Below are 26,707 nucleotides of genomic sequence, written 5' to 3' on the forward strand. Positions count from 1 at the left end.
TCCGCCACTGAGCGCTGCTGTACCGGCTATGCTGGAACTCCAGTACGAGCTGGAGTCCAAGGCAGCAAAGTGGTATGCCACCATTGATATTGCTAATGCGTTTTTCTCCATTCCTCTGGCAGCAGAATGCAGGCCTCAGTTTGCTTTCACCTGGAGGGGCGTGCAGTACACCTGGAACCGACTGCCCCAGGGGTGGAAACACAGCCCCACCATCTGCCATGGACTGATCCAGGCTGCACTAGAAAAGGGTGAGGCTCCAGAACACCTGCAATACATTGATGACATCATTGTGTGGGGGAGCACAGCGGCAGAAGTGTTTGAGAAAGGTGAGAGGATCATCCAGATACTACTAGAAGTGGCTTTGCCATCAAGAAGAGCAAAGTCAAGGGACCTGCCCGAGAGATCCAGTTCCTGGGAGTGAAATGGCAAGATGGACGGCGCCAGATTCCCACTGAGGTCATCAACAAGATCACAGCTATGTCCCCACCAACCAGCAAAAAGGAAACACAAGCTTTCCTGGGTGCCATAGGTTTCTGGAGAATGCACATTCCTGAGTATAGCCAGATTGTGAGCCCTCTTTATCTGGTTACCCAAAAGAAGAATGATTTCCACTGGGGCCCTGAGCAGCAACAAGCCTTCACCCAGATCAAGCAGGAGATCGCTCATGCTGTAGCCCTTGGCCCAGTCAGAACGGGACCAGAGGTCAAGAATGTGCTCTACTCTGCAGCCGGGAACCATGGGTTGTCCTGGAGCCTTTGGCAGAAAGTGCCTGGGGAGACTCGAGGCCGACCACTGGGATTCTGGAGCCGAAGTTACAGAGGGTCTGAAGCCAACTACACTCCCACAGAGAAGGAAATCTTGGCTGCCTTTGAAGGAGTTCAAGCCGCCTCGGAGGTAATTGGCACAGAAACGCAACTCCTCCTGGCACCCCGACTGCCGGTGCTGGGGTGGATGTTTAAAGGAAAGGTTCCTACTACCCACCATGCCACTGACGCCACATGGAGCAAATGGATTGCCCTCATCACTCAACGCGCCCGTATTGGAAACCTGAATCGCCCTGGGATTTTGGAGATAATTACGAACTGGCCAGAAGGTGAAAACTTTGGTCTCACTGATGATGAGGAGCAGGTACAAGTGGCAAGGGCTGAAGAAGCTCCACCATACAACAAACTACCAGCAGAGGAGACCTGCTACACTCTTTTCACTGACGGTTCCTGTCGCATTGTAGGGATGAACCGGAAGTGGAAAGCAGCCGTATGGAGCCCCACACGCCAAGTTGCACAAGCTACCGAAGGAGAAGGTGGATCAAGCCAACTCGCCGAACTCAAGGCTGTTCAGCTGGCTCTGGACATTGCTGAAAGGGAGAAGTGGCCAAAGCTCTACCTTTATACTGATTCGTGGATGGTAGCCAATGCTCTGTGGGGCTGGCTGGGAAGGTGGAGGAAGGCCAACTGGCAACGTAGAGGAAAGCCAATCTGGGCTGCTGATATATGGAAAGACGTTGCCTCTCGGGTGGAAAAGCTGACGGTGAAAGTCCATCATGTAGATGCCCATGTCCCCAAAAGTCGGGCTAATGAGGAGCACCGAAACAACGAGCAGGTAGATCAGGCAGCAAAAATAGAGGTGTCAAAGATAGACTTAGATTGGCACCATAAGGGGGAGTTGTTCCTGGCTCGATGGGCTCATGATGCCTCAGGTCATCAGGGCAGAGATGCCACCTACAAGTGGGCACGAGACCGAGGGGTGGATCTAACCATGGACAGTGTTTCCCAGGTTATCCATGACTGTGAGACGTGTGCTGCCATCAAACAGGCCAAGAGAGTGAAGCCCCTATGGTATGGTGGGCGGTGGTCCAAGTACAAGTATGGGGAGGCCTGGCAGATTGACTACATCACACTGCCCCAGACACGCCAAGGCAAGCGCTACGTGCTGACCATGGTGGAAGCCACCACTGGATGGCTGGAGACTTTCCCTGTACCTCATGCCACTGCCCGGAACACCATCTTAGGCTTGGAAAAGCAAGTCCTGTGGAGACACGGCACCCCTGAGAGAATTGAGTCTGACAACGGCACCCATTTCAAGAACAGCCTTATCAACACCTGGGCCAGAGAACATGGTATCGAATGGATATATCATATTCCCTATCATGCTCCAGCTGCCGGCAAAGTTGAACGGTGCAATGGACTCCTTAAGACTACCCTAAAGGCACTTGGTGGGGGAACATTTAGAAACTGGGAAATTAACCTGGCAAAAGCAACCTGGATGGTCAACACCTGAGGGTCTGTCAATCGAGCTGGCCCTGCCCAGTCAGAACCCTTACACGCAGTAGATGGAGATAAGGTCCCTGTAGTACATATGAAAGGTATTTTAGGGAAAACTGTTTGGATTAATCCCACCTCAGGCATAGACCAACCCATTCGTGGGATTGTCTTTGTTCAAGGACCTGGTTACACTTGGTGGGTAATGCAGAAAGATGGGGAGACCCGCTGTGTACCACAGGGAAACTTAGTCTTAAGTGAGAACTGGGTGTAAGATTTCATGGTGTGCAGATGGAAATAGAATAAGGGGTGGATAATGTCCTGGGTTGTAAGATAAGCTTGTATTCTATTTGACATCTGTTGAAGGCAAACCTGTTGGGCAGGTTTTGTTATCTCTCCCAAAGACAATGTTTTGCCCCGTAGAGGCAATGGTTTGTTTATACACTATTGACTGACTCACTGCCAGGCTGGTAAATGTTACACCATCCCATTGTGAGGGGTCCCACCCAGAGGGGGAAGCCAAGCACTCTATTATTGTATAAAGGGGTAGCTTTTTGGGGAGAGAGGCAGCTGGCTCTCTCTCTTCGCGGGATTCCCAGAGAAGCAGCTCTCTTCGGCGGCACTCGCAGCGAAGCAGCCGGAGCGCGCTGAGGCGACGGCGTCGGAGCTCGGAGGCAACCCCGGCGCAGAGGAAGACTGGCCCCACTGCCGCCAGATCTTCAGAGGAAAACTATACCCTTTCTAAAGATCACCACTGCAGCTGCAGTTCATCAACCACTGCAAGGGGAGCAATCATCCCAGCAGGACTGCTACTGGCACCCCAAATCCTCAGGTTGTGGACTTTTTCACTGGTTTTGTTTGTACCGATTGCATTTGCCTTTTTAAATTGTTGTCTAGTTTTCTCCTAGTAAAGAATTGTTACTCCCATTCCCATATCTTTGCCTGAGAGCCTTTTAATTTAAAAATCCTGGTAATTCAGAGGGAGGGGGGTTTGCCGTTCTCCATTGCACAGGAGGCTTTGCCCTCTTTCACAGACTCCTGTCTTGTCGAACCAAGACAGGCACTCAACAATCCAGGCAGCAACATATGGACAGAACACAGATGGCAGTTCATGGCTGGGAGAGCATTTGTAGACATATCCAAGGACAAATTTCCCAGGAACCCTCCACAGTTCTGGGATCTTCCCCTCAGCTCTGTCAGAAGCTTCAGCAGAACCACCAAAGGATTAAGCAGCTTCCAGCCACTTTTCCTACCTCTGTATGATAAGATAATTCACGTTTTGTATTTCCATGCTGGCATGAAACAAAGCTGTCCTGTGGGTCAGGAGAGGCCAGGACCCACTTGGCCTTCCTGTACACTGAGGTGGTCCCAGCAGACAGAGCTGCTGGGATTAGCTCTGCTCACAGCTTGCAAAGCATGGCCAGCCATGGACCCAGAGGGAAGGTTATGTCCTATGCAGCCTGTGCAGCTGGTCTTGTACCAACTGCAATGGGCCAGGCAATCGATTTCTTTGTGCAGTTCTTAGGCTGTGCAGTGTGTGCTCTGCCAGGGTTGAGACAGAAGAGCTGACGTCATTTGCCATGCCTAGAAGGGCTGGAACACAGAAGAACAGATGAGGTCAGAGCGCAGATCTGCAGAGTCCCCAGGAGCACTCCTGCCATACCCAGGAGGGCCTCCTGGCATTCTATCCAGCTCTTCGTATGGCCAGGAGAGAGCAGGGGCCAATGGAATAAGCTGGAAGGTGCTGTCTACATATATCTCATACACCACTTAAACCTTTCTCTGCTCTGCCTGCACTGCACCTCATCTGTGAGGTGAACTCTTACAAGAATTCTTTCAAGATGGGGCAGGAATTGAAGCTTCCTGCCTCTCTACTCCTCCCTGCTCAGCCCCAGCTGACACCCCACTGCCCTCACTCACCATCACAGATGATCTGGAGCTCTTCCTGCCGTTGTTCCCCCATGTGCTGCCCGATTAGGCCTGGGAACACAGAGCCTGTCATGGCCCCAGTGACTCAGCTCCCCCACGCCAGTGCTGTCAGCCCAGACACACACCCTCCTCCCCTGGCAGGGCTGAGCCGAGGGCCTTCCAAAACTATGAGAACACGGGGTGAGAGAGGGTAGCCGTGGCCTCAGGGGACTGTGGCCCTGCATCAGGGAGCAAGGGCTCCAAAATCACTGGGCTAAATCCTGTTGGCAGTGCAGCAGCCAGGGCTGTGGCTCACCAATGAACTTGATGGCCATCTCTTGCATGGACTCCTGTGAACTCTGCAGGTATGCCAGGGACTGGCGCCAGTACTCATCTGTTGTGTTCCTGTCCTCCGCCAGCTTGAGACAGTGCAAGGGCAGGAAGGGAAGGTTGGTACAGACCCTGTGCCTTGGCCAGCTGGTACCTGTGCCCAGGACTGGGCTCTCCTGCTCAGACACTCCAGCAGCTGGATGGTGCCAGAGTTTGAAGGCAGCAGAGGGCTGCCTTCACTCCATAGTAAACCTTGGTGCCAGTCTGCTGTCAAAGAACAGCTTTGACCAGGACTCCATTGGCACCCAGGATTGTGGGGGAAGGAGTCTGGGAGAGAGTTTGTGAGCCGACAGGCTGACAGGAAGAAGCAACGTGTGGGGTGCAGGCTGCTGGCAATGGGTTCAGGAGTGGGCAGGGGCACAGCTACCAGCCCTACAGGCCCTGGGTACTGAGGGCAGAGGGTTTGTTCAGGCTGTGCTTCAGGTTTTGGAAACATCCCTACCAGGCACTCACTACATCTCCATAGCTGGTCACTCTCCAGAAGTCTCCTGAACTTCCTATTCTTCAGAAACTTGGTCGCTTGAAGCAGGGTGTCCAGAGAGGCCTAAAGAGCAGCAGAGATGCTACCACAGCCCAGGGCAGGGATCTGAGTCCCTGCAGGCAAAGCCAGGAGGAGGCTGAAGAGATGCAGTCTGTGAGTCACCAGAGCAGGAGGCAGCTTGGAAGCCTCACCTTTGCCACATGCCAGTTCTCATCATACAGGTGGTAGAAGAGTGGCAGCAGACTCTGGCGCACACACTTCTTCAGGGAATCTTTTCCCTCTTTCTTTAGGTAGACTATCATCTCTCAAAAGAGGCAAATGGAGAGAAGTTGCACTTGGCTGGTGTCCGTGTGGAAAGGAAGGGGGCGAAACCTCAGCATTGGGTATTCCAGGCCCACCTGGGCAGAGGCCTGAAAGTCCACAGGGCACAAAGTTTCCTGGCAGTACACAGCACCATGATAGAGGGTACAGTCTTACACTGTCAAAGAGTGGCCGGAGCGCCTCAGCCAGCTGCAGACCAATGGGGATGGAAATTACCACTTTGTTGTCCTGGAGCATCTTGCTGAGCACAGAGAGGGTCAGCCCAATCAGCTCCCCATCCTCATCCTTCAGCAGTTCCATGAGCCTTTCAGGAAAACTCTGCAACCTTCTGGCCTGCATGGAACACAAGGCTGTATTGCAAAGCTATGGAAGGCTACTCCAACAAAACTGTTCTGGTGGTGCAACTCATGCTGCAGCCTTGGGGCCTAGAAGGCAGAGGTCTGCCCCAAAGGACTTGAGAAGCTCCATGGGGAGGCAGAAGTGTTGGGAGCAGCTGGCACAGCCCTCAGAGCCCAGCCACATTCCAGGTCCTGCCCAGCCCCATGCTGCCAGCACACATTCAGCCAGCTCTTCTCACCTTCCAGGGACCCTTGCAGAGCATGAGGAGGCCTCTAAGCATCAAGCAATGCATTTCTTTGCAGCCACTCTGCAGATGGCTTGACATGAGCTGCAGGATGGTATCAACCATTTCCTCTTTTTCAAGGCATTGCAGGAACTGAAAGACACAGATTGCATCATACAGTGACGGGGTTCCAGCTGGCAGGACCCCAGCACCACACAGGACAGGAGCAGGGTCCTAGGGAGCCCAGCCCAAAGGCAGCAGAGGCTGTGCAGAGCCCCTGGGCTCTGTGCCCTGCACAGATCTCTCATCCACTTTGCTGTGCCCTCCAGCCCTCGGCAGCCTCAGACTCTTTGACCTTGAGGAGCCATGATGGAAGAGTGAGGGCTGGCACCAGGGTGGCAGGAAACAGAGGTGGAAGTGTCACCCCTGCAGCAAGGGGCCAAGGGCACAGAGCAGAGCCTGTGCTCTGCCCCAGCTCCACTGATAGGGCTCCCCCCACAGCTGTGGCTGCAGGAGATAGAGTGTCAGGAGGCAGCTCAGTGAAGCAGAGCTTGCCATCAGGATCACCTCAACAAGGAATGCCATGGCAGGGACCCGCCAGCAGGACTCCTCCCTCCTGAGCAGCATGACCAGGTAGCGTGTGATCATTTCACGGAAGGACCTGGAGACATGGTGCATCTCTCTGGCACAAGGAAGAAGGCAACATTCTGAGCAAGGTAAGCAAGCCTCTCCCAACACTGACTCACACAGGCCTGGTCTTTCCATGCCACCACTCACCAAGAGAAATACAGTGCCCAACATCAGCAAGCTGTTTTGGGTAAAGACACTGTAAAAAGCCTCTAGGAAAACATGCCCCCCAAGCTCTGTCACTGCCCCTCAGTGCAACCTGCCCTGCCCGAGCCAGCTGCCCTCTGTGGGGCTGCGTGCACAGCCCCCCCCGCTCTGTGCCATCACCCCAGGGGCCCCAGAAGGCAATGCTGATGCTTTGGGAGGTGGCTGCCCCCGTGCATCTGCTTCTCCCAGCCTTTTTGCCTGCTGGGCCATCCCTTGGTGACAGTGTGGGCTGTCCCATCTGCAGGAGAGAAATGACAGGGGCAGCGAGAAGAAGGAGGCTCTTACCTGGCCAACAGGCCCACTGCATAGTGGTGGGCGTCATTGTTGAGGAGTGTGTCCCAGCCTCTCTTACGTTCAACTGCCAGCACCACATCATCAAGCCACAGACGGCAGAGCAGTGCTTTCACTGTCAGCACCACAAACCTGTGTGCAGAGTAAAACTCTGGTCATGCAGAAAACCCTGGCACAAGCTCCAGGGGCATGGGAGAGACAGAAAGACTGGGATGGAACACCTTTTGGGGTTGGTGGGAAAGTGCTCTCTCTTCTGCCATCTCCTCCAGAGTATATTGATGTATTCTGGCATCTGCTCTGTGCTGCAGAAAACTTGGACCAGCAGAGCAACAAAGAGGGAGGGGGCAACTATTGATGCCTCTGGGGACAAGGGCAGATGGATGATCTCCCACAGTGCCTTGGTTGCCTGCAAAAAACAAAACACCCAGAAACCACACTTGGACACTGCTCTGGGCCATGGAGGCACCAGCCTGGCTGCCCCTAGCCCAGGTTTCCAGTGAACCTGAGGGAAGGAGATGCAGAAGTGAGGGAGTATGGAGGGCTGACCAAACAGTGACCCTGGGGGCAAGACCTGGGGAGAAACTCACAGCAAGGGCAAAGACTTTCTTTCTGTCCCCATCAGAGGTGCATGTGCTGTGCTCTGGCCAGTCCTCCAGAATGCAGGGCAACTCTGACAGCACCATCTTTGCAGTCCTGCTTGAGGAAACGAGCACTTTCCACATGGTCAGAGCAGCTCTGCAGGCCCAGAGCTTTCTGTCAGTGGGGTCTCAGACACAATACCGTGGCCTAGGCAGCCACAGGCTGGCCCCCAGACCTGCCCCTGCCTAGAGCCTCTCACTGGCAGCACCCAGAGATCCTGTCCCTGCCGGTGGGCAGGTAGCCAAGACACAAAGTCTTGAGGGTCAGGGAGGGAGCATGGGAGCAGGCTGGGACTGACATGCTACTGCTGGGAAGTGAAGCAGCTGGAGGGTCCTGGAACCCTCCATCAGTCTGACAGCTTACATGGTATGGGCTCTAAAGGCAGATGGGCCCCATACCTTCCACATGAAGGGGCAGAGCACAGGAGGGTCACAACCACATCACTGGGGTGTGCATGGGTCAGCTCTAGAAGGGACTTGTTCAGTCTGTGCTCAGAAGACACATCCTTGTTGGACACAAGCCACCGGTGGATGAACTTCACAATGGTTGGCACCTGGAGGAGACATGGAGGAAGAGCTGGATTGCTACCAGAGTGAGCCAAATGCACAGCTTCTGCAGAGAATTGCTTTGCTCCCCACCACACTGTGCTGGCCTAAGGAGCTTTTGGGTGCCCATCCGACCTGGCTTGTGTGAGCACACAGTCCCTAAAGGTTCGAGCCTGGGCCACAGCTTCTTACACGCTTCAGATTGGAGGTTTCCGTCTGTGCAAGCAAATCCAGCATGGCAGCACAAGCCTCAGCATTATAGGGGTCACAGCGTGCCATGCCCTCAATGGCTGCAATGGTGGTATCTTCCCGTTCATCATTCTTGATGTATTTCCAAAAATTCTGTAGAAGGAAGGGCCAAGAAGAGAGAGCTGTTCATCAAACACCACAGTGGTGGTGCTCAGCTGTACAGCAAGAGCACCAGGCAGGGATGGCTGTGGGTACCTGAGCTCTCTGTCTGAAATGCCTTTGGGTGCGCTTCTGGTCTTCTGTCAGGTCCTCAACTGGGTCTGGCAAAGACCAGGCACAGTCAGAGCTGAGGAGCTGTGGGAAAGGCTGGAGAACACAGCTGAGCCCCCCTGGAACCACTCCCCAGGCAGGCCCAGCACAGGGAGGCTCGATGAATGGAACACAACTGCCATGGGGCATCAGCCCCATCTACTCTTCCCCTTCTCCCTGAGGATGTCCACAGGGAATGGATGGGGCCAAGCTGGCTGCAATCACTGGCCCTGTGACCCAGCTCTGCCACTCACCTGCCTGCACTGGCTGGAACGTCTCCATCTTTTCAGGAGGCCATTTTGGGGCAGCCCCAGGGCCTTCCTCTTCCTCCTCCTTCAGCCAGGCCTGCCCAGGAACACTGGAAGGTTTCCCTCTGCCATCCTGCTGTCTGGCCTTGAGGGCTCTGGACATGGGGGCAGGAGAAGTCTACAGAAAACACAAGGTTAGCAAGGAGGAAGGTGGCTGCTCGGGGGATCCTCACAGAATCCTGTGCTGTTTCATTGTGTCCTTGTCCTGTCACATCCTTCAGGCACTGTGGCTGTTATTGCCAGCACCCATTTCATGGTGGGTAGATAAAGGCCCTGTGACACACTGCCACATGGCATCCCATCAGCAGCACCTACATCACAGCATGTCACAAAGGGCCCTGTAACCACAAGTGCCCTGGTGACACTGCCTCATCTTCTCAGTGCCTCCCAGTAGCCCAGTTTTCAGGGCCACCCAACATTTTGGTATCTTTAGTAATGGTGGTGATATTTTATACCTTCCCTAAAGAGGTATCAAATGAGTAATAGTATTTCTAAAGCAGTCAGTGGTGATTTCAGTCCAAAGGAGAATGTTGTTTCCTTGTAAACAGATTTATAAGACTGTGTATGCAAGATGTTTTTATGTTTAGATTATGGAGAAGATAATATCAGAACCATGACATCTGTGTGAACTGTACCGTTTTGAGACAGAGTGGGAGAAGGTGTGTTTGTAAATCAAACACTCCACAAGGCAGGTTGGAACACCCTGAGTTTCCTGCAGCTGTGGTGAGACTTCCCCAGGTGGAGGCACACCTGTGCTGGGCTCCCACTGAAAAGCAGCTTTGTTTCACACAACAAAGAGCACAAATCCAAAACTTTCCTAAGAGACAGAGATCTTACTGTTACAGAGAAAGTAACTGAATGAACATGCTATGAGTCAGAAAACAAAAAGCAGCACACTCCAGTCTAAAGACGGGTTTGGAATAACTGTTACTAGTTCAAGGTATTGATGTTAATAAATAAAACAGATTTAAAGGAATTAAACTATCCAAAATGACAGTTGTTATAAATAAACTCACTTTTGCAGGCAGAGTTAGTGTTGCTTCTCTTTCGACCGCCACTTTGCTCTCGGGGGTCACTCGCTGCTGTCCCCGCCCCTCCCCGGCCCCCCGGGACCCTCCGGCTAGCTGTCCCCTCTCGGGGCCGGGGTTTTCCGCGGTCCCGCTGCCCTGGGCTTACCAGGCAGCGTCTGGGTTAGCACGGTCCGAGCTGCGGGGTTGCCTCAGTCGCCGCTAGGATTCGAGATAAAGAGACCAAGAGAGACCAAGGGTATGCTTGTCCAGAGAGATTGTATTGCCTGAAGCGTAGCAGGGACCAAAGGCCCCGGGCTATTGCCCAGATACAGTTTTATACAGAAAAATTAAGAGATAAGGACTAAACAATAAAGACAGTGTCCAGCCTGGGCACATCAGAACCACCCCAAGGGCCAGGTCCAATGGGAACTGCTCAGGGATGGGGAGAAGGGGGTTACAGAGGAATGCTGAAGTGGGACTTTCCCGAGACAGTGGAGCATACATAAATGTATCTTTTCCCTCAGTTTACCATTCCCAAGGCCTTTCTAAAACATTCCTCCACACTACCATGCCAGCATGATAACTACAAGTTAGTAATGGCTAATTATTACAAAAAGTCATTATGGATTGTTAATTAATATAACAAGTTAATGTGATAAGTTATTGAGTTGAATGTACCGCTATTTAAGTATGTATTTATGGCTACTAAACAGAGAAAGAGAGTTGGTAATAAAGTGCAATAGTAAGAATCTTCTAGAAAATTTACATCATAGGGTGATGACAGCAACTTGTACTATGGTTGGGAAACCAGCCACCAAATAGGATTGCTGTATTCCAAACTGATTGGTCAGACTGTACCATCTTACAGAGCTATCAGCGACTAAGAAAAGGACTGATCAGCAAGAGGATCCAAAGCACACCAATCTGGCAACCCCAAGAGACTTTAAAAATCCCTGGGTGGGGTGCACCCGAGGTCTTTCGAGGGTACCTCGTGTCTGGAGAAACACCCTGTTACACGGTACTGTTACAGTTACCTCTGGCTTTTCCCCACAGGCCCTAGGCTTGCCCTGAGGCCTCATCCTCTGTTGTTCTAAACATGCACTTTTTTTTTTTTTTTAAAGTCATCAGCCTCCTATTAATTTCATTTTGCCTGTTTACTACAACAGTGATTTCAGGTTTGGACTTTGAAAACTGTTGTGTTGATTTCAGACCAGAGGAAGAGAACAACTCCCATCATCCATCCTTTTTTTCTCCACCTCTTCCAAATGGTGTTACAAAATTGTTGTCTTTTTCCTTCTTCTTTCATGGTCAGACAAAGATTTACTATAAAAACATCACTTTACCCAAGCAAGCATGTTCTCTTTTCCACTGCTTAAGTGAGGATGGTTATTGCTCTCCATGGGGCTCAGAATTAGAATCAGATTGGCCATGTGGCAGAAAGCTGGGCATATGTGAGAGACCAGCACCCACACACCCCTGCTTTTCGTGGTAAGATGGCTCATGTTCCTCTTTTCTCAAAGCATTTTCACCTCTTTCTCCTTGTAATGGTATATCCTATTATTTGTCCAGCACAAATACAATTAAGATCTAAATCTCAGAATGAAAAAATCAGCCTTGCATTCTAATTTAGCTGAAACAGACACATTTGATTGAAATTTTCATCATTTGCTGTGCTGCCTGAAAAAAAAAAAAAATCACGCTCTGTCATCAAAATAATTTTGTCCAATAAATTTGCCTTATTCAAAAACAATGTCATTGCTCTGACTTTAACAGTGGTAATTTTGCATTTTGGCTTTACAGAAGCACATAGTCCTCAGCTGGTGCTAGGGAGTATTGAGTGTGCCTCAGACCTCTGAATGTGTGGAGTTTGATTGCTGGAGTGCAGTGGTTTAATAAACATCCCCAAAGTCCATATCTGTTCCCATAAATAGCAGGAGTTCAGAGGAAATGGCTTGTGCTCCTTTTCACCTGTTTATATCCACACACCAGTCAGTCACTGTAATCACTCCCCTTGTGTTCTCTCGAATGTTCTGCATTGGTTAGCCCTGTCTCGATGTTTGATTGGTTTACAAGGCTTCTTCCCTTCCCTTAATGATCCCTACTGGTTGTGTTAAGTAATGTAATCCACCACTAAGATCCCCTCATTGGATGAGTGTTGTATCCACCCCTTGTACCATCCCCTCTTTAAAAGTGTTAGTCAGATCCATTTTTGTTGTCACTTGCTCCTGACCCCTTCTGTGTGGGAATTCAAAATGTCTCTCAGACATTTTTAGAGGTTCCAGGCCTTGGTCAGAAGCATTCTAGACCCTGGCAGACAGCTGAAAAACAACTGTGATTTTGCGTTTGAGCCATGGAATGAATTACCAACTTTGGAGGTGGAACAAGCAATCACAAAAGGTTAGATAGTATAGTAAAAGTAGTTACAAAGTAGAGGGAAATATTTTTTAGTACTGTACAGGGGGGTTTTAACACATGTACAGGGGGGTTTTCACTTTGTACATGGGGGTCAGAAGTTCTAAGATGGAGGAAAGTGGGCTGAACCCATCCTTCTTCCTTCTTCTTCCTTACCTCCATGTTCTTGGTGATGTTGGCACTCACCGATTGGTTTAGAGTAGAAAAACACTTGGCAACATAGGTAGTAGGTATTGGGGAATAATTGTAAACATGTTATACGTAATATATCTTATAAAAGATAGCAGCAGCCCTGGGCGGGGGGAGAGACAAAGAAGACAGCAGATAGAGAGGATGTCAGGGTGTGTGTGTGCCTCTACCCAGGCCACTGATCAAATAGCTGCAGTCCAAGAACATGATCTGTTAGATAACTAGCAATAAACTGCCCTGAGACCGAACAGCTAAGCCTGCGGAGTTTTTCTTTGGAAGCACGGGTTGGAGGAGGAATTTCACCACCACATGTGGCCCCAAAACAAGGCTGGGGTTCTCACATCTGGCGTCCCTTGTCGGGCATCAACAAAAAGAAGAATAAGAAACATCAAACAACCTCCAACCTTCATCGGCTGAAAAAGAAAGAAGAAAAAAAAGAAAAAAAAAAGAAGAGCAGTACACACTCTCCGCATTTTCAAGAAGAGGGGGAGCGGAAAGCTCAAGATAAGAACTTGACCTTCACCAAGGCATTTCGTCTGGAGGACAGCCAGGAGGAGAGAAACCAGAAGCGCGCCTGGGATTCCTCGCCTGTGGCCTGCTGGACGATGGACAGTGCCATCTCGGGACTGACTTCATGCTGACTCAGCTTTTGGTGAGAATGGTCGAAATTAAGAACATGGGGAGGGAAGGAATTTTCCCAAGGACACACCAAAGACTTTTTTTTTTAGCCCTATAGGGTGAAACTTTTACCCATCAGGTAGAGACAGCCCAAATGAAATGAAATCTTTGTTATCATAGGTATGGTGTAGTCACTCGCACACAGATTTATATTTTTCTTGGGATTGAATTTTTGGCAAAGGATCAATAAGTAATTTTATTACTGAGCCACAAAAGGACAAAAAGATAAGACTGCTGCAAAACTTTTGCTTTTAACAAGGACAATATTATAGCCAGCTCTACAGCACGGCACGTCCAGCCGGACAGCTGGGGCTCCTATGGGAGCACAAAGGGGGAAGATCGCCCAGCCAGCAGCTTGGGGCAGTTTTCCTCACCACAGATCCAGGGGAAGCAGGACTGCCTTCCATGGACAATCAGGGGATGGTCTGTCATCATGCCCTGTGTGTCCGGGTTTCCACTGTTCCTCAGTTTCCCTCGAACCTCAATCCCTGAGCTCCTCCAATGCACAAATCCCCCAGACAGAGAGATAAGCCAAGCACAGCCGCAGCCCCCGGTGGGGGAAGTGACCAAGCGCTGCTCGAGTCCAAACCCGCGGCGAGAGGGGCAGCGGCGGCGGCGGCGTCTCCGGTGGGGGAGGGTGCAAAGGGAGTGCAGAGCAGAGAGGGAAGAGGAGGGGAGAGGAGAAATCTTCCGTGGCTGCTCGGGCTGGGAGTTCAAAACAGCCCGCGGTGCAGGTGAGAGGGGGCAGCGGGAACAGCGCAGACACGGGGCGGCGGGTGCGTGGGTGCAGTGGCCAGGCGTCCCGAGCATCCTGTGATGCGTTCGGTGTCGAGAATCTGTGAAGCCGGAAGAGTGGCCACCCAAGAGGCGGGGGCAGCTCCCGGACCGCGGCAGCCAGACCCACTGAGGAAATAGCAGAGGGACAGCGAGAGGCGTCCCTTGCTGCAGCTCAGGCGGCGGGCACGCGCGTGAAGGTCGAGCAAAGCCCGAGAGCCACGGGTGCAGGAAATTCTCGCATCTGGAACGCGTGGCACGAGCGCAGGCAGGGCGGAGCCGGCATGCGCGGGCTGTGGGTGCTGGAACAGTCAGGAGAGGGGCAAAGCGAGATGGGAGACATCGGGGCCGGAATGGGAACAGAGAGGGTGATTGCGTCAGCCCAGGGGGGATGGCAGTGGCTCTGAACTAGGCGCTGCGAGCCGGAGTTAGGCGAAAGCACGGCCGGGACCAGAGCAGGAGCGTCCACACCCCCAGGGTGGCGCAGGCAGGGACGGAGCGTGGCCAGGATGACTCAGGGCATGGGTTCGTCACAGTTCCCATGGCAACAGCCAGCATAAACCCACAGCAACCCCTGTCAGTTTCAGACACGGCCAGAACAGAATAGTTATTGCATCAAAAATTAGTTACACATGAATCGGTTGTTAGAAGAAATGTTAGACTGAAAGTTTATCAGGAATTAGTACGGGGTTTGCGAATGTAAATCAATTGTCGGAAGTACAAATTGGAGAGCGGAGTGCATGGAACCATGGCGCGGGGTCTTTCGCATCTCGAGCGCGACACGGGCACTAACGGCGTCAGCAGCGGCGGCGGCCACCAGCCAGCCAGGCATCCACAGACTGCGTGGCGACCGCGCGGGGGTGGGAAACCCGAGTGCGGGGCGCGGCCCAGGGCGCGGCGGCGGCGGGGAGCGGCGGTCGCGCGCTGATGACATCAGCAGAGCGCCGAATCACGCTGAGATGGGGACAGCCACCGGGGCCGGGCGGGATGACCCAGACCGGGACTGGAACGGTGCCGGGTTCAGTCGGGCGTGAGAGGGGACATTCCCGAGCTCACGGCCGTGGCCGGGGCCGGCGCGGCAGGGTGCAGTCGGGGCTGGTGTTCCTTCTCTCGTTCCCATGGCGACACAGACAGAGAGGGGTGAATCCAGGATGCACACTGCATTTGCAGAAGTTAAAGCGAACGCAGAAGTGTCTGAGGGACAGATTGCAGGCACGGGTCCAGTGCAGCCGACACTGGGTGTGAGCGGGGGCTGAGAGCAGGAGAGAGACACAGTCACCCCAATGCAGGCAGAAGCGGGGTGTGACTGTGCCAGAACTGCTCCCCTGCACACCGCTCAGGCTCGTGCAAGCGGGGACTGGGCAGAGCCAAGGCAGGGATTTCCTTGGTCACTGCCTCTCCACAGCAGAGCTGTGGTGTGACAGATGCCGAGGCTTTTTCCACTGCAGTGCACATCCAAACATTAACAACAAATACACAGCCCAGAAACCACAGCAGTCAAAGTAAATAACTTTTTGCAATCACATCTATTACACCAAATGTCCCACAGCAATGATGAGATGGAATTCCAACATTCACCCAAAAAATAAGATACAGCTAAGTCACCACTTGAAATTATAAGGACCTTCTTCAAACTTCTCCAATGTTTCTAAATGCTAACCCCAGATTTTTTAGTTAGGTGACAGAATTTATCAGCAGATGCACCCATCCGGTGTGGTGAAGGATATTGTTTATAGAACATAATGTGAAAAAGAGATATCATAATGAGAATTGAGATAGAGAATTGAATAGCATGAAACTTTAGTAATTTATTATGTTAAGGTTTAAGTTGTATTTTAGCATTCTATTAATAATAGAATTGAATTTTATATATAGTTTAATTTAAGTTAAGTATTGTTTAATTAGAGTATATCACTTTAAGTTTATCTTAGTTTGGGCCCTGAAAAAGTTAAGTTTATAAGTGTTTAATTGATAATGAATTTATATATTGTTAATTTGATATATATATAGATTTCATAAAGTTAATATAATTTAGGGATTTTTTTACCAATATTTTATATGTTAAGTTTAAGTAGTGTTTAATTTAAAAAATTATTTTAAGTTTTTCAAAGGTTAAGTTTGTTTAATTAACAAAGTTTAGTTGTTTTTCTTTAAGAATAATAAGGTTTTGACTGAAAGAGTTTATGAGATGATAATGAATATTAAGTTAAAGGGAAGACACAGTCTATCGGGTTCTTGGTTTTATTTTAGTCTTTTCTGTTTTATTGTAAGTTTATCAGTGTATAAGAGTCTTGAAGAAATTTATTCTGAGTTTTTCTGAGATCGATTTCATTGTTTAATGATCACTTGTTTATTTTGTTATTTCTTTGTGTAATGATACAAAGGATGGTTGTTTCCAAATTCTTTCTTTTGCATTTAACTATTTAAGTGTTTTATAAATGTTATTGTTAAGAAATTTTATCATGTTATCAGGTGAAGCTCTGTGCTTTGTTTTTTCATAGCGAATTTTCGTATGTTTTATTGTTGTTTTTGTAATCTCATCCAGGTTACATGTCATTCTGAAGTTTCATTTTGGATTTTAACTATGTTGTGCATTTTTCTATGTGAACTCTCTGGTTTGTTTTTATATTTCTTGTGAGTGGAATCATTGCATTTCTATTTTTTAACATTCTTGAATGTTTTTCAGAAAATCTCTGAGACAGATGCCTGAAGCATTCGACAGTCTTTTGTTAATTTTATGGTTTCTTTCAATTGAAAAAATATCTGTTTCCTTCAAAGGAGTTTCAAGAAGAATGAATCCTCGTGTCATTTGATCAATTTATTAGTTTGAACTTTGAGTGTTTATTTTATATGAAAATGTTATAATAAGTTGTTATGTTTTAGGTATCATATATGTAATGTTAGTATAAGCTTTGTTTAAGATAGTATGTTAAAGAGCATCACTCCAATTTAAAGTTTGGGTTTTGGCCAGGCCCTGACTTTAACTTGGACGGATGAGTTTGCCAGCAAAATTCAGAGGTTTTTGCACAAAAATGAATGTTATATAGATCATTTTGATCCATCAATTTGATCCTACAAATTTGACAGCTGACACAGCTTTGGGGTGAGACTTGTCAGCCCTGCCCGGGAAGGGATGCCAATTTTCACTGGAAACAAGTGTTTCAGCTGTTTGCAGACTCTGAACCACTGGCACAATGTTTCTGATAATTATGTTTTGTTCAATTTTATATATGTTATTTAGAATCTTTCTTTTGAACTCTTTTGAATTGTTATTAATTTTGATAAGTTTTCTGCATTTTATTATTAAGATATTTTATCTTGTTCTATATTATATTTTATATTTTAACCTTCTTGTTTCAAAAGAGAAGAAGAGAAAGAGAGAAAAGAGAAAAAAGGTGTAAAGAGAAAAAAGAAAAGAAGTGAAGAAGTGCCTGAAATAAGGCTGGAATAAGTAATGAAAATTTTGTATATTTTAATCTTTTGAGATTGTTCTTTTGTAGATTTGATTTCACTGATTGTCGAGGAAAATATGAGGAGAGTGCCAGACACTGGACGGATCAAATTGAAAAAATCAGTCAAGTTAACAACTTTGAGCAAGGATCGTGGTAATGTTTTCATAAAGTTTAAAGTAGGTATTTGTTTTTATCTCACAGGCCCTCAAAAAGTGCTCTTATAGATTTAGAGATAATGGCTCAGATCATTGTTAAGGCAAACACCGGATTGCTGACAATGTCAGGCAGAGATTTCTTAATCATTCATTTACATTTAAAGAAAGAAAAAATATTTTGAGTGGACAATCCAAAGTCACAAGATTTTTCAATCACATTGTTAGAATACCCAGAAGTTTGCACAGGTCATTTTTTAGCTCACAAAACATTAAATGCAAAAATAAGTTTTAGAGAAAAATCAAAAATAAGTTAAGAATTAATGGAAAAGATAACAGTGTTTACTGATAGTTCAAGGAAAACTCACAAATCACATGGAAAATTCCAAAAATAGAGAAATGGGAATCAGATGTAAAAAATGGTAAAAGACTCACCATAAATTGTAAAATTAGTAGTAATAGTCAGGGTTTTTCAGTTATTTCAGAAGCCATCAATCTGATCACAGATTCAGTGTATATTGCAAATGTGACCAAACAATTAGAGGAATCACTTTTAAAACATATGGACAATGAATTTTTATATTCGTATCTATTATGCATGAAAATAATCCTAAAAGACAGAGAACATAAATATTTTGTTATGCACATCAGAATGCATTCTTCATTTCTGAGGTTTTTAGTAAAAGTAAATGTTCAGTAGACAGATTCACAGTGTCCATCTCACAAACACTGCCAGACATTTTTGAGCAAGAAAAATTGAGCCATGCATTTTTTCACAAAAGTATACAAACATTGATGGAATCCTTTCGCTTTCTAAAGGTCAGGCAAAGGAAATCATCAATGCTTGTCAGAGTGTCAGTTTGTACAGCGTCCTGTATTTACAGGAGTGACCAATTTGAGAGGTTTGAAAAAGTCTTCAGCTGTGGCAAACTGATGTCACAAAATATGCATCTTTTGAGAAGCTTGAAAACATTTGTGTTTCAGTTGATATGTTTTCACATTTATGTTTCAGTTCACACATTTTCAGGAGCAATTTTTGGATCATGACATACAGGAGAAACCACAGAATATATCATACCTTGAAATCCATTTGGATAAAAAGAAAAGGAGGAGACAGGAGCAACATCTCACATGTAGTTGAACAAAATTTTGTATGTGAATTGTCAGACATTTTACAAACAGTGCATGAGCAGTGCTAAGGGAAAATTCTTTAGTTTTGGTCAAAAACCCAGAGTTAGGACAAATTGAAAGTTCATTTACATTAATAACTTGGGGCAAGGGTTTTGTTTGTGTTTCTATAGAACGAGGATCGAAGTGGGTGTCGGCAAGGCACGTGAAACCTTATCGGGTGCAGATGCCAGTGAACATGGACCAGAGAAGCAGAGAAGCAAGCACGCAGACAAAGATGGACAGCAACGCTGCAGACGTCTCGTCAGACAACGATTGGGAACTCAGAGACTTGGGGTTTTTCTGGGGAATCAAATGTTGTTTGAATGTTGCTGCATTGCGGGGTTTCTCACAGAGGTTGGGGACATGGACATGGGGTTCGGACAGATAGTGTTCATGTGCTTCATTCCTTTGCTTGTTGCCTTGGGCAATGGGACAGGCTTTCCCATGAGACAACCAAGGGAAAAGGTGTGGGAGACTTTGGCAAAGGCAGTGGGTCTGGACAGCATTTGCCTGACCCATTCAGAACTGGGGAAACAATTTTTGACATGCTTGGTAGGTGTGCCAGTGAAGGAATGTCCAATTCCAGGGGACACCCTTCCAAAAAGGTTCTGAAGTCCTTTTCGGATGCTATGGAGGGATGGCGTGTCTGGACACAGTTCCTTCCTGTGGCTCACTTTGAATCTCCAGAGTTGGAAAATTTTTGGATCGACAAAAATGGGATTTGGTACCGAATTCAATCCATTGAGAGTGGCAAAGATAGATAATCAGAGAGTAGATATCATTCCAAATCAGTTCTTTTATAGAAATGCCTGGTGCAATCACACCAAAGTGATGAGCAAACTATCCCTTCAACACCCAGCCACTTTACCGAAGGGAGTGTTTTTTAGTTTGCGGGAACAGAATTTGGCCTGCTATCCCTGCAAAAGTCAAAAGCAGTCCATGCAGCATTGAGGAGCTCTCATTGATAACACCTGATTTGAGAACTTTAAAGGAGCAGACACACAGGAAAGAGAAAAGGTCCTTTGAACAATATAGCCAAATTGTGATAATGATGTCTGTACTTGGGACAAGGCTCAGAGAATTGCAGTAGCAATTTTCTCACCCCAAAAACAGCGTTGAGGGTGACCTTGACACAATTGGACCACATAGCATGCTGGATTGAGTAAACATAATCGTGCCATTTCATCTGCACTGAGTGACATGTTAACAGATATCAGCAGTGCAAGACAAGCTGTATTTCAGAACAGGGCAGCAGTTGGTTATTTGCTGCTGTCACATGGGCACAGATGTGAAAAATTTGAGGGGACATGCTGCATGAACTTGTTTGATCATTCAAAATCTATTCATGAAAATATGAAACAAATGCAAAGTAGTATCAGCAAATTGAGAAAAAAGAAACTTACAAGATTCTGGTGAAATGATTTCATTGGCTTTTTTAATCTTTCACCATTGTGGAAAAACTTTTTAAAATAGTGTTATATATTCTTATAGGGTTTGTAGTTCTACTTGTTCTGCCATGCATTTTCATGTGCATTCGAAGAGCCTTGAACAACATGGCAAAGCAGGTGTTTCTGGTTCAAACAGGGAGGGGAGATGTGGGAACTCAAAATGTCTCTCAGACATTTTTAGAGGTTCCAGGCCTTGGTCAGAAGCATTCTAGACCCTGGCAGACAGCTGAAAAACAACTGTGATTTTGAGTTTGAGCCATGGAATGAATTACCAACTTTGGAGGTGGAACAAGCAATCACAAAAGGTTAGATAGTATAGTAAAAGTAGTTACAAAGTAGAGGGAAATATTTTTTAGTACTGTACAGGGGGGTTTTAACACATGTACAGGGGGGTTTTCACTTTGTACATGGGGGTCAGAAGTTCTAAGATGGAGGAAAGTGGGCTGAACCCATCCTTCTTCCTTCTTCTTCCTTACCTCCATGTTCTTGGTGATGTTGGCACTCACAGATTGGTTTAGAGTAGAAAAACACTTGGCAACGTAGGTAGTAGGTATTGGGGAATAATTGTAAACATGTTATACGTAATATATCTTATAAAAGATAGCAGCAGCCCTGGGCGGAGAGAGAGACAAAGAAGACAGCAGATAGAGAGGATGTCAGGGTGTGTGTGTGTCTCTACCCAGGCCGCTGATCAAATAGCCGCAGTCCAAGAACATAATCTGTTAGATAACTAGCAATAAACTGCCTTGAGACCGAACAGCTAAGCCTGTGGAGTTTTTCTTTGGAAGCACGGGTTGGAGGAGGAATTTCACCACCACATGTGGCCCCAAAACAAGGCTGGGGTTCTCACACTTCTGGGAATAAACCTTCCTTGGAAACTGAGTCAAGTGATCCTTCCCTGCTTCCTTTGCCTTGGATTCCTCATGCTGTGCTGCTGCTGCATCACCACGCCGCAGCGATCACCGTCACCCTAGACGGTCTCCGCAGAGATCAGGGGCAGCCACTCTTATATATGCCCTTTGGCCACTAAGGGCACACTAACTGGCAGACTTCCATTCCATGGCCACAGTGTGGTACCACAGGTTTGGTTTGGTTTGGTTTGGTTTGGTTTGGTTTGGTTTGTCTGCTTATGGTTTTAGCCTGAGACCTACAGTATACAGAAAGGTAAAATCCCAAGCAGGTGCACACCTGGAAAGCAGCTGGATGCATAAGGAGGCAGACTTTCATTCCTAGCTTTGATAGAGTAAACCCTGCTTTGTTTCTTAATTTCTTCACTTGAGCCTTTTCCAAATATTTGCATTTTCTTTATCCTAAATACTGACAACATATGCTTTAATTTTTTGTTCTATTTTACTTCCAAATATTGCATTTTCTTTATCCTAAATACTGACAAAATATGCTTTAATTTCTTGTTCTATTTTACTTCCAAATATTGCATTTTCTTTATCCTAAATACTGACAACATATGCTTTAATTTTTTGTTCTATTTTACTTCCAAATATTGCATTTTCTTTATCCTAAATACTGACAACATATGCTTTATTTTTTTGTTCTATTTTACTTCCAAATATTGCATTTTCTTTATCCTAAATACTGACAACATATGCTTTAATTTTTTGTTCTATTTTACTTCTGCTTAGATCTAGAATGTCTTCAAGTTCCTCTGATAAGAAGACATTCTTTACTGAAGGACACAGCAAATATATGAGATGTTTTGAGTCTATGAAATGTCCAGGTCCCCAGTGCTTCCCTTGACATGAGCTGCAAGATGCAGATAGCCAAGCTGATATTCCTGGACAAGAAGAGGGAGATATATCTTCCATTGCTCAGCAAGTAGTTTTCCCAGCAAGAAGAAGGATGCAAGAGGGCACCTGACCTCCAGGAGACATGCAGAATTTGTCTGCCTCTCTCAGTTTGTGTGTCACTGATAAATACACAGGCTCACAGCCACACATCTGGATGAGGAATAGTCTATACCATTTAAAGTCCAAGAGCAGTATTCTAAAATCACTTCTGAGCTACCTTAGGCAGTGACTAAACTATCTGTGACAGCAGCCAGAACAAGATGTGATTATTAATGAAAACTCCCCCTAATCCCAGTTTTGTTCCTTTGCCACAGCCCTCACCAGAGTATTTCATCATGATCTTTAGTCCTCCTGAAGCAACCCAAGCAACAAATGCCACTTCCCCTTGGCAGAGTCACAGACAGCCTGAATGGGCACAGATGATGAGAATGTCTTCCACTTGAGGTACCTGGGCTCTTAAATGTGCCTGACACACTTCCACTAGCTCAGCTCACTTGAGGGATGATAATGATCCTGGCAGACCTGAGCAGCACGTGCAGCAGACAGGGTGACTCCAACCAGGGCATCACAACTTCAGGTTTAACAAGACCTGTGCAGTCATCACACAAAACAGTTCATGGAAATACTCAGCTGAGGCTGGGGAATGTACAGAGACATTTTAGTCAGGGGGGAGCAGCACAGAACAACCTGAAGTGGTGGTTCCAGACAAAACAAACCCATGTGAGGAAGCAGAGAAAGAGGCAGAAGTTGCTTGTGAAGTTCAGCAGAGAAGCATTTTACACCAAGTTCATCCCAAAACTGAGGTGCATTTTCAGGGCAGTTACCATGACTTTTGCTTCGCAGGTTTTTTTTGTATAAAAGACTTTATGTTCTCTCTTGTTACACTCTACTGTCCAGAGACTAAAGCGGCCACCTAAGTGTTGTTTTCATGTGTTTTGAATTCACTGGAGTCAAAAGCGTGGATACTCTGTACCTGGTGTTGCAGGAAGATTGCCTTTGGCTGATGGGATTCTACCTCCTATGCAAATATTTTTCGTTATGTAAAAGTAAAATCTGGAGTCTAGGTGTTCCTATACTGGGTTTAGACCACACCTGTAAAAAGGAAGAAAATTATGAAGATTCTCTTTCGCATTCTGTAGACAAGGAATCCAAGAAATACATGCTAAATGCAATTTTTACTTGTTTTCCAGGAATCTGTTTGCCATTAATCTCTCACTTTAATCACTCATGAAAGTCCAAATACAGACTCCAGGTAAATTTGTCAGAAAAATAGACATTTATTTCTTCAGCTTTTACTATTCACAGTGCTGCAGTTAGACCAAGTAACCTAAAACATTGGCAGGAACATCCTTTGCCACAAATATAGTGTAGAAATAAACAGGAAAGGATGGATTCAGGACCAGCAGTTAGCTCCCAGAAGATCAGGAAGGATTTGGTGCCCACCACACCTACATCAACCTTAAGGGATACTGCTATCACAGGAGGAAAAAGTGTCTAAGCATGTGAGATGAAAAGGTGAAGGCAGTGACATAGCTGTGTGCAAATCAGAAAATTGTGTCTTACCACACTGCAAGGAGATCTTACATGCTAGCATGTAGTAGGGGAGTTTCAGCTGCAAAACACTAATGTATGGCAGATACACTGAAAATACTAATATTTTCTAACAGCTTCTCAAAAATAAGTCAGTATAGACTGTTTTCATGTTGCCCCTGTTGCATGTAATACCAGGAGACTAGTGAAAAAAATATATTTATATAAAACATATTTCACTTTCAGAACTGTCTGTTCTTTAACTTGGAACTGATAAATATTCACCAGTAGGAAAAACACTAAAATTGCATTTTCAAAGTGGTAAAATTGTGATCCAAAAGTTACAGTGTTGTATAAGGAACAAGGAAAAATATGGAACAATAATTCTTAAAATGATCAGGCCTATACATTATGCGCTTTAAAAATTATTTTTAAAGGGGAAAGAAGTAATTTTTAGAAAAAAATCTGAATCTAAACCCATATACCACAGTTTTAAGGATATTTCTTTCCTAAAAATTAAAAACCTTTTCTGTTGTTAATTTTAAAACCAATTTTTGGCCCAAACACTGAAATGTAATGTCCATTATTTACTTAGTGATGTTTGTAACTGACATTAAATTCTACCAGTACCACAGAAAACTGGGGAAGAGTTATGCTGCCAGACACAAGGATGTTTCTTTTGAAGTTTCAGTATCCTTAAAACACAGCCAAGAGTAACTTCTCATTCTTAACCACAGAATACTGTGGAAAAATCAATGGAACCATAAGTATACTACAGGTGTGACTAAGCATTCCAATGGACAATCCACTTTTCAGCCACCTGCTTCCTTGTCCGTAGTAGGGCACAGGGCTAGTATTTATGTGTTTTTCATGACTCACAGAGATTACAAAGGAGGTCTTCAAAGTGAGGCTTTTCTTGATGAAGCACCACCTAGATGGACATGTGGCAAATAAGGACCATGAAACATGAAGAAAGATATCCCTTCTTTTCTGAACTCCTGTCTTCTCCTTTTTGCCTGTTCATTAGAAACTGTGTTGTAATTCAGTTGCTGGGATAATTTTTGTGAAGGTTGTTATCCTATGTTTAAAGAAAGACAATCCCACCAAGGTGGATCATTCGAAATTCAGGTTCTGTTTTAAGCTATTTAAGATGAATTGGGAAGACATTTTCTAGGTAGTGGGTTTCAATTTTTCTAAGAAAGCCAGAACACACAGAGATGACAGAGCATCTTTAAAACAACTGTCCAAAAAACTTCTCCAGAATGTGATAAGACCAACAATCTTTGTGTCAGCATGTTACACACAGGGCAGTGACTAAAGTGACAGGGCTGGACTCCTCACAAGGAGACGTGGAAGGAGGGCAAGAGAAGGAAGTGTCAGCTGGAACTCAAGACAAGCTGGATGTAAGGAGAACGTCCACTGTGTGTGTGAGATTAGCTTCTGTCGTACCACCAAATATACTCACATCAGCCCTCATGGCTAAATGATGTAAAGACATTTTAAAAAGGGCATGAACTAAATTTGATGAAAGGTCTATTTGTTTCCTGCTATAAGAACTGTTTCTGGTTCAAGAGATAATTTAAAAGAAAAAGAACAAGTGACACTAAGCACAGATCTTTGCAAGACCACCTTTTTTATTTTACATTGAAACAACTTGGCTGCAGAAGGGATTTTGCATTGTAACTCTCCCCTGATTGGGAAAAAAAAAGAGGAGAAGAATTTTTACCAAGGAAAGAAAAAGGCAAAACCTCTTGGTGGCAACACCAGCGTGAGTTCACTATAACTGTAGGTAATTAATCTCTCGTATAAAGCAACATCCATCCAGGGGGCAGGATTTTAGCTTTGATGAAAATGCTGACAAAATTGCTGCCCCTTCCTGTTGCTGCTTCTCTCTCCAAAGAATCAGAAATGTGCCAAATCTGCTGAAGACAGGCAAAGACAGTGTGAAAGAACCAGTTGGTAGGAAAAGGGGCAAAAAGAATATAAATTCTCTCCTTTTCTCCACTTCCCCTTCTCCCATTTGACCTGTCTGCTTTGAAGTGGGGACGCGGCTGCTGCTGGATGGGCAAGGACGGGCGCAGTCGCTTCAAGTCGCTACCCAGGGAGCGGCCGCCACCTGCCGAGCGGGATGTGCTCCGCATCCTACCCTGCAAATTCCTTGGCCTCCATGGGGAGGAGCCGCTGCCTTAGAGGTGGCAGGGACCCAGCAGCCACTTCCAGGAGTTCTGCGGGGAGCAGCTGCTGCCCACCAACCGAGAAGCGCTCAGGATCCAGCAGCTTTCAGCAGCTCCACAGGGAACAGCAGCCCCCAGCCTACGACCCCTGAGGTAGGTAAAGAGTTTGTAGCCTGACTTTTCCAAAAGGTCATGAAACGTGACTGTTCGAAGTACAAGGCTCTGTCATTCTGAGACAGAAGCTGTCAAGCCTACTAGGAAGCCAAAAGATTCTCTGCCGGATTTTCCTGTTTGCTTCATCCATTTTGCTGTGATGTTTCATCCAAGGCAGCAACAGAGATCTGTGTCCCAGAGCCACACTGTGGAGCTTGACCAATGTGTTTGGATTCTTGCAGCCACACTGGGCACTTCAACCCCCAGCACTCCACCTGGCAATGCAGGTTGTGCAGCATCGACAGCCCCCAGCTCAGCTTGGAATGCACTGGGGGAAGAGGAGTGGCCACCAGCAGATCTGTCAGAGTCCAGAGCATCCCTTTGGCTGCCTTGGATGCCTCAAGACCCTGGAAAAGGCCTCAGGAACCTTGGCAGCAAGTCAAAAACACCTGTGGCTTAGATTCTAGCCCATGGGAGAGCCCATGGGAGAGGCTGACAACCTTATATGGGGAATTACAAGCCAAAAGTAGTGTAGTGTTATGGACAAATTAACTGGGGAGGCCAATTATAGATAAATCAATTAACAAGAATTCATTAAGCAAGTGGTATTAAGGAAAAGGCAGTGCTGCACAGCCAGGGAGTCTCCTCTCCACCATGGCATGCACCCTCCCCCTTTGACCTTTTTGTTTTTATAGTCCTTTTTTCTTTTTTTTTTTCAGTTGATG

Source organism: Lonchura striata, chromosome Z (assembly GCF_046129695.1).
Source record: "Lonchura striata isolate bLonStr1 chromosome Z, bLonStr1.mat, whole genome shotgun sequence".
Classification (NCBI taxonomy): Eukaryota; Metazoa; Chordata; class Aves; order Passeriformes; family Estrildidae; genus Lonchura; species Lonchura striata.